Source organism: Coregonus clupeaformis, unplaced genomic scaffold (assembly GCF_020615455.1).
Source record: "Coregonus clupeaformis isolate EN_2021a unplaced genomic scaffold, ASM2061545v1 scaf0519, whole genome shotgun sequence".
Taxonomy (NCBI): domain Eukaryota; kingdom Metazoa; phylum Chordata; class Actinopteri; order Salmoniformes; family Salmonidae; genus Coregonus; species Coregonus clupeaformis.
This window is the reverse complement of record NW_025533974.1, coordinates 269122-276857: the sequence shown is the minus strand read 5'-3', so window position 1 is coordinate 276857 and position 7736 is coordinate 269122. Positions and strand designations below refer to the sequence as shown.

The 7736-nt window shown below is 41.1% G+C and overlaps 1 long non-coding RNA gene across 1 annotated transcript; it reads left to right on the top strand.

The window, feature by feature from the left end:
- The first annotated feature begins 3347 nt into the window (after nt 1–3347).
- On the top strand, nt 3348–6454 carry LOC123484974. The gene is made up of 3 exons (XR_006658799.1): nt 3348–3460; nt 6044–6160; nt 6433–6454. It is a non-coding gene; the product is annotated as an uncharacterized LOC123484974 (long non-coding RNA).
- Nucleotides 6455–7736: the final 1282 nt, after the last annotated feature.

The window sequence follows — 7736 nt, the reverse complement described above, 5'->3', positions numbered from 1 at the left end:
AGATCTTGTATGTTTTTGTGTGGCTTAATTCGCCCCCCCAAAAATGTATTTTCCTATGAATGAAGTCGTACAAAAATGTGTATTTTCACACAAAATCAGCCACACAAAAATGCATGCTTTTGTGCATATTTGCACGGATTGAGTGTGAGATTGTGTTGACTGCAACACATAGCATGTTTTCGTTTCCCAATACAATACATTTGATTAGTAATAGACTTATAGTAAATAAAACAGACCTGTAACAGTTTATTTTTACAAAGTAAAACATAAAAGAGAAATGTATCAACACACAAGGCGTGGTCAAATGATTTGCTGCTGATAAACAGGCATAACACAAACTCATCATTACACTATTGTTCTAAATGAATTCAACATCTGCACCCTCCTTATCATTCAGTTAAGCCTAATTTAAATTCAATTGTGAAGTAAGGTGCAAAACTATCGCCCATTCATCCATTTGTCATTTATTCAGTGAGGAAAGAGAGACTCATTAGTGGCGCATTGTCTTGGCAGATTAAGTGGGGAATAGGTGTGAAAAAAATGGGTAACAAGGCTCAAAATACTTTTCTGTTTGTGAAAACAGCATGTTTCTATGATCTGTCATTAAAAACTGTCATTAACTCCCGAGTGGCACAGTGGTCTAAGGCTGGGTAACAGAGTAGAACACCTGTTTAGGAGAGGTGCTGGCTAGCAGAGTAGAACACCTGTTTAGGAGAGGTGCTGGGTAGCAGAGTAGAACACCTGTTTAGGAGAGGTGCTGGCTAGCAGAGTAGAACACCTGTTTAGGAGAGGTGCTGGGTGGCAGAGTAGAACACCTGTTTAGGAGAGGTGCTGGCTAACAGAGTAGAACACCTGTTTAGGAGAGGTGCTGGGTAGCAGAGTAGAACACCTGTTTGGGAGAGGTGCTGGCTAGCAGAGTAGAACACCTGTTTAGGAGAGGTGCTGGCTAACAGAGTAGAACACCTGTTTAGGAGAGGTGCTGGGTAGCAGAGGAGAACACCTGTTTAGGAGAGGTGCTGGCTAACAGAGTAGAACACCTGTTTAGGAGAGGTGCTGGCTAGCAGAGTAGAACACCTGTTTAGGAGAGGTGCTGGGTAGCAGAGTAGAACACCTGTTTAGGAGAGGTGCTGGCTAACAGAGTAGAACACCTGTTTAGGAGAGGTGCTGGGTAGCAGAGTAGAACACCTGTTTAGGAGAGGTGCTGGCTAGCAGAGTAGAACACCTGTTTAGGAGAGGTGCTGGCTAACAGAGTAGAACACCTGTTTAGGAGAGGTGCTGGGTAGCAGAGGAGAACACCTGTTTAGGAGAGGTGCTGGCTAACAGAGGAGAACACCTGTTTAGGAGAGGTGCTGGCTAGCAGAGTAGAACACCTGTTTAGGAGAGGTGCTGGCTAACAGAGGAGAACACCTGTTTAGGAGAGGTGCTGGCTAGCAGAGTAGAACACTTGTAAAAGTTAAGGAGAGTCTCACTCTATGAGCTCAGATGAAATAATGTAATAACCTGATGACCAACGTTTCAACAGACAGCTGTCTTCATCATTTCCCTTAAAAATACCAAAATATGGAACCTGAAAGGGAATTTGATGCATTTTCATATGGGTTAATGTCGACTTTGCTTATGGAAAACCATATCATGCGAAGGTTTTTACACTCAGTTCTTGGGTTTCGCGAGTGGAAATTTGACATTTTGAAAATGGAAGTTATGGAACTCCATCATGTGCTATTGTTATGAGAAAAACTCCACAATGAAACAGACATTAAATGTGGAGAATGATAGATCTGTTGACCATCAAGTAGCCTATTCATTGTTATGCCTGTCTAGGCTACTGTAGCCTGCCATTTTATACTATAAATATGTTGAAATGACTGGAGTCGTTGCAAATCATTTTGTGCCACTTGTGTAGCCAACCTGGAGCTGGCAAACAGATGTAATAAATAGCCTTTAACTTCAGTTTATTGTTGTTGTAGCCTTGTGTTATTATGCAATTAATAATGGCCGTGTTTAGTTAATTCAATTGGAAGTTATCAAGTGTCACCATGGTCAAAGTTCTATCTCAGTTGCTGATCAGATGTTAGAATGCATTAGATTGAAGGTAACAGTCAGCCAGATTAGGCTACAGGTAAAGAAATAACCTGGCTGTTGTTGACAAGCACAGGCCTATTCAGTTCATATCCATATTATTAATATTTCATTCATTGATTGAAATTACGACCCCATCCTCAGTAGCCTATTCCAGCAGGCTACTGGGCAACAGAAGCACTTCCTACCTCAACATCGTCTTGCTGTTCATGTTAAATAAATGAATCTGTCAATTTGAACTAAGCAAGCTGCTAAATCATTCAGCTTACATCTTGCCTACATCTTGCCCAGGCTACTGGAGGCTATCTGAAATAAGATGTAGGCCTATCAGGGGCTATGTTTTGGCCTAGTTTTCAGGCCTTGTGGGCGGGTTTTGAGTAGTCATTGTGTTAGAAAAAGTAATTGCATTAAATCACCTGACTGTTTCGATATGTCTGTTAGTAAACTGTTTCAGATCATGAATAAAAGAGGACAATTGACATTTAAGAATTAATTGTCACTGTGTTCACCACAACCAACATGCTGCATCTCTGTTTAGGGGTCAGTGGTCTAAAATGAGTCTCTCTGGGGAGAGAGAGGAGGGGGGCCCTGCCTCTAAAATGAGTCTCTCTGGGGAGAGAGAGGAGGGGGGCCCTGCCTCTAAAATGAGTCTCTTTGGGGAACATGACACCAAAACTAAGAGGTGAGATGACAATGTTGTTTAAGAATTTATATTAGAAAATGCTATATAGGAGAAAAGAAAATCACATTTGTGATTTTTCATCAGAAATGATTACTAATGGGTACCTTCAATGCAACTATTGTAGATTTGAGATGTGATTTAAAACCATTGTTTAGCTGGAATGTAATGTTCGTATCCTGTATATTTGACTGTGATACGTGGTTGTCTCACCTAGCTACCTTAAGATGAATGCATTTACAGATGCCATATCTTAATTTGACCCTGTTTCTCACAGCAGGAACATAATCCTGCAGCAATAGCAAATGTGTATTTTTAGGTGGATTATAATTAAGGGATATTTTCTGTAGGGGTTCATACATTTTTCATCAGGGAAAATCAAGTCTGACATTTTAAAGTGGAAATTACCCACTTTAGACACCTTTATAAAGCCTTGTAGTGGTTTAATAATTTCTTTAAACATTAAAAGCTAATTTACCAACATTTCTGAAAATGGATATATAGCGTTTTGGAATGAAACTCTTGTTTCCCCATCTGAGCTCAGAGTTGATGAGAGATGTAATGTTTGTCTCTGTTGTGTTGAAGCCCAATCAAGCAGGAGAGACCAGCCTCCCCTGTACCCAGCTGTGTGTCCATGAAGAGTGACAACTCTATGCATCCACCTCTAAACTTTAGAGAGGGAGACTTTTCTAGTGAACAAAGGTAAGAAGAACTCATGGGTCATGGTCAGTGAGTTAAACAACACTGTCTCTAGTCATTTCTCCTCTCCCATTTTCCCATTTATTTTTATTGTTTTCATAATCCATAGGCTAAACCTTTTTTCCATTTTCATAGTCCTAAAACAATATTAAACTAACACAACATTCCCTCCCTGTGTGTGTGTGTGTGTGTGTGTGTGTGTGTGTGTGTGTGTGTGTGTGTGTGTGTGTGTGTGTGTGTGTGTGTGTGCACTCCCTGGATTAGGAGATGTAATCTCTATCCTGATTGCCTAGTCACTTTTACCCCTACCTACATGTACATATTACCTCAACTACCTGGTACCTCTGCACATTGACTCAGTACTGGTACTCCTTGTATATAGTCTAGTTATTACCTCAACTACCTGGAACCCTGCACATTGACTCAGTACTGGTACTCCTTGTATATAGTCTAGTTATTACCTCAACTACCTGGTACCCTGCACATTGACTCAGTAATGGTACTCCTTGTATATAGTCTAGTTATTACCTCAACTACCTGGTACCCCTGGACATTGACTCAGTACTGGTACTCCTTGTATATAGTCTAGTTATTACCTCAACTACCTGGTACCCTGCACATTGACTCAGTACTGGTACTCCTTGTATATAGTCTAGTTATTACCTCAACTACCTGGTACCCCTGGACATTGACTCAGTACTGGTACTCCTTGTATATAGTCTAGTTATTACCTCAACTACCTGGTACCCCTGCACATTGACTCAGTACTGGTACTCCTTGTATATAGTCTAGTTATTACCTCAACTACCTGGTACCCCTGCACATTGACTCAGTACTGGTACTCCTTATAGCCTCATTATTGTTATTTCATTGTGTTACTATTTCCTTTTTTTAATTAGCTAATTTTTCTTACTTTTTAACTGCATTGTTGGGAAAGGGCTCGTTAGTAATCATTTCATGGTAAAGTGTACACCTGTTGTATTCAGCGCATGTGAGAAATACAATTTGATTTGAAGGACATTGGCAGAAACACGTAATTGGCTCTAACGGTCATCTCGTGCCGAACAGCGCATGCTCGGATGTTGAAGCACTGTGGCTAGGAAAAACACCCTAGAAAGGCAGGAACCTAGGAAGAAACCTAGAGAGGAACCAGGCTCTGAGGGGTGGCCAGTCCTCTTCTGGCTGTGCCAGGTGGAGATTATAAGAGTACATGGCCATTAAGGCCAGATCGTTCTTCAAGATTTTCAAATGTTCATAGATGCACCAGCAGGGTAACACTTTCATAGTCGAGCATTCAGATGTCGAGACAGCAGGTGTGGCGGAGAGAGAGAGAGAGAGAGAGAGAGAGAGAGAGAGAGAGAGAGAGAGAGAGAGAGAGAGAGAGAGAGAGCTACAGGTAAAAAAAATAACCCTGGCTGTTGTTGACAAGCATATGCCTATTTAGTTCATATCCAATTTGTTAATATTTGATTCATTGATTGAAATTACGACCCCATCCTCAGTAGCCTATTCCAGCAGGCTACTGGGCAACAGAAGCACTTCCTACCTCAACATCGTCTTGCTATTCATGTTAAATAAATGAATCTGTCAATTTCAACTAAGCAAGCTGCTAAATCATTCAGCTTACATCTTGCCTACATCTTGCCCAGGCTACTGGAGGCTGTCTGAAATAAGATGTAGGCCTATCAGGGGCTATGTTTTGGCCTAGTTTTCAGGCCTTGTGGGCGGGTTTTGAGGAGTCATTGGGCTAGAAAAAGTAATTGCATTAAATCACCTGACTGTTTGGATGTGTCTGTTAGTAAACTGTTTTATTTCTAAGAGATCATGAGTAAAAGAGAATAATGTACATTCAATAATTAGTTGTCACTGTGTTCACCATAACCAACATGCTGCATCTCTGTTTAGGGGTCAGTGGTCTAAAATGAGTCTCTCTGGGGAGAGAGAGGAGGGGGGCCCTGCCTCTAAAATGAGTCTCTCTGGGGAACATGACACCAAAGTTAAGAGGTGAGCTGACAATATTGTTTAATAATTTATATTACAAAATGCTATATAGGAGAAAAGAAAATCACATTTGTGTTTTTTCATCAGAAATGATTACTAATGGGTACCTTCAATATAACTATTGTAGATTTGAGATGTGATTTAAAACCATTGTTTAGCTGGAATGTAATGTTCGTATCCTGTATATTTGACTGTGATACGTAGTTGTCTCACCTAACTACCTTAAGATGAATGCATTTACAGATGCCATATCTTAATTTGGACCAGTTTCTCATAGCAGGAACATAATCCTGCAGCAATAGCAAATGTGTATTTTTAGGTGGATTATAATTAAGGGATATTTTCTGTAGGGGTTCATACATTTTTCCTCAGGGAAAATCAAGTCTGACATTTTAAAGTGGAAATTACCCACTTTAGACACCTTTATAAAGCCTTGTAGTGGTTTAATCATTTCTTTAAACAATAAAAGCTAATTTACCAACATTTCTGAAAATGGATATATAGCGTTTTGGAATGAAACTCTTGTTTCCCCATCTGAGCTCAGAGTAGATGAGAGACGTAATGTTTGTCTCTGTTGTGTTGAAGCCCAATCAAGCAGGAGAGACCAGCCTCCCCTGTACCCAGCTGTGTGTCCATGAAGAGTGACAACTCTATGCATCCACCTCTAAACTTTAGAGAGGGAGACTTTTCTAGTGAACAAAGGTAAGAAGAACTCATGGGTCATGGTCAGTGAGTTAAACAACACTGTCTCTAGTCATTTCTCCTCTCCCATTTTCCCATTTCTTTTTGTTGTTTTCATAATCCATAGGCTAAACCTTTTTTCCATTTTCATAGTCCTAAAACAATATTAAACTAACACAACATTCCCTCCATGTGTGTGTGTGTGTGTGTGTGTGTGTGTGTGTGTGTGTGTGTGTGCGTGTGCGTGTGTGTGCACTCCCTGGATGAGATGTAATCTCATGTTTTTTCTACAGAAACCAACAGGAGAGATCAGAGATTCTCAGTGGTCAGTCTTCCCAGAGTCATCAAACAGACCTGGCCTCCATATTCAGTGTATGTGGTCCTGTTATGTACATTTGTTTTTGTTTACCTCAAGTAAAGTTGATCTGTCAATCATTCATCAATCAATCAATCAATCAATTTTATTTTATATAGCCCTTCTTACATCAGCTAATATCTCGAAGTGCTGTACAGAAACCCAGCCTAAAACCCCAAACAGCTAGTAATGCAGGTGTAGAAGCACGGTGGCTAGGAAAAAACTCCCTAGAAAGGCGAAAACCTAGGAAGAAACCTGAGAGGAACCAGGCTATGAGGGGTGGCCAGTCCTCTTCTGGCTGTGCCGGGTGAAGATTATAACAGAACCATGCCAAGATGTTCAAAAATGTTCATAAGTGACAAGCATGGTCAAATAATAATCAGGAATAAATCTCAGTTGGCTTTTTCATAGCCGATCATTAAGAGTTGAAAACAGCAGGTCTGGGACAGGTAGGGGTTCCATAACCGCAGGCAGAACAGTTGAAACTGGAATAGCAGCAAGGCCAGGCGGACTGGGGACAGCAAGGAGTCACCACGGCCGGTAGTCCCGACGTATGGTCCTAGGGCTCAGGTCTCTCAGTTGGCTTTTCATAGCCGATCATTAAGAGTTGAAAACAGCAGGTCTGGGACAGGTAGGGGTTTCGTAACCGCAGGCAGAACAGTTGAAACTGGAATAGCAGCAAGGCCAGGCAGCAAGCAGCAAGGCCATTCATTCATGTGTTAATGAGTAAGCATTTAGTCTCTTGCTTAACTTATTTACTTGATTTATTTCAGTTGCTTGAAGAGAATATTATGACATTTGTGAAGAAGGAGCTGAAGATGTTCAAGAGGATTCTTAGTCCAGAACTCCCAGAAGGCTTTGAGAGTCAGAAGCAGGATAAGGAAGTGGTGGATGCTGAAGATGAGAAGCAGGAGAGCAGTGCCAGAGAGGGGGCTCTGAAGATCACACTGCACGTCCTGAGGAAAATGAACCAGAAGGAGCTTGCTGACACACTGGAGAAAAGTAAGAGCTGTCTGCCTCATGTTGAATGCTGTTTTAGAACATTTAAAAGCTGTAGCTAAAGTACAGCTAAAGTAGCTGTGTAACACAATGATATTGTAGCAGCCTTAACACAACACCTAGTGACCTCATCAAGTAGCAGAAGAATGTGTTGTGTTGAGAGAGAGAGAGAGAGAGAGAGAGAGAGAGAGAGAGAGAGAGAGAGAGAGAGAGAGAGAGAGAGAGAGAGAGAGAGAGAGAGAG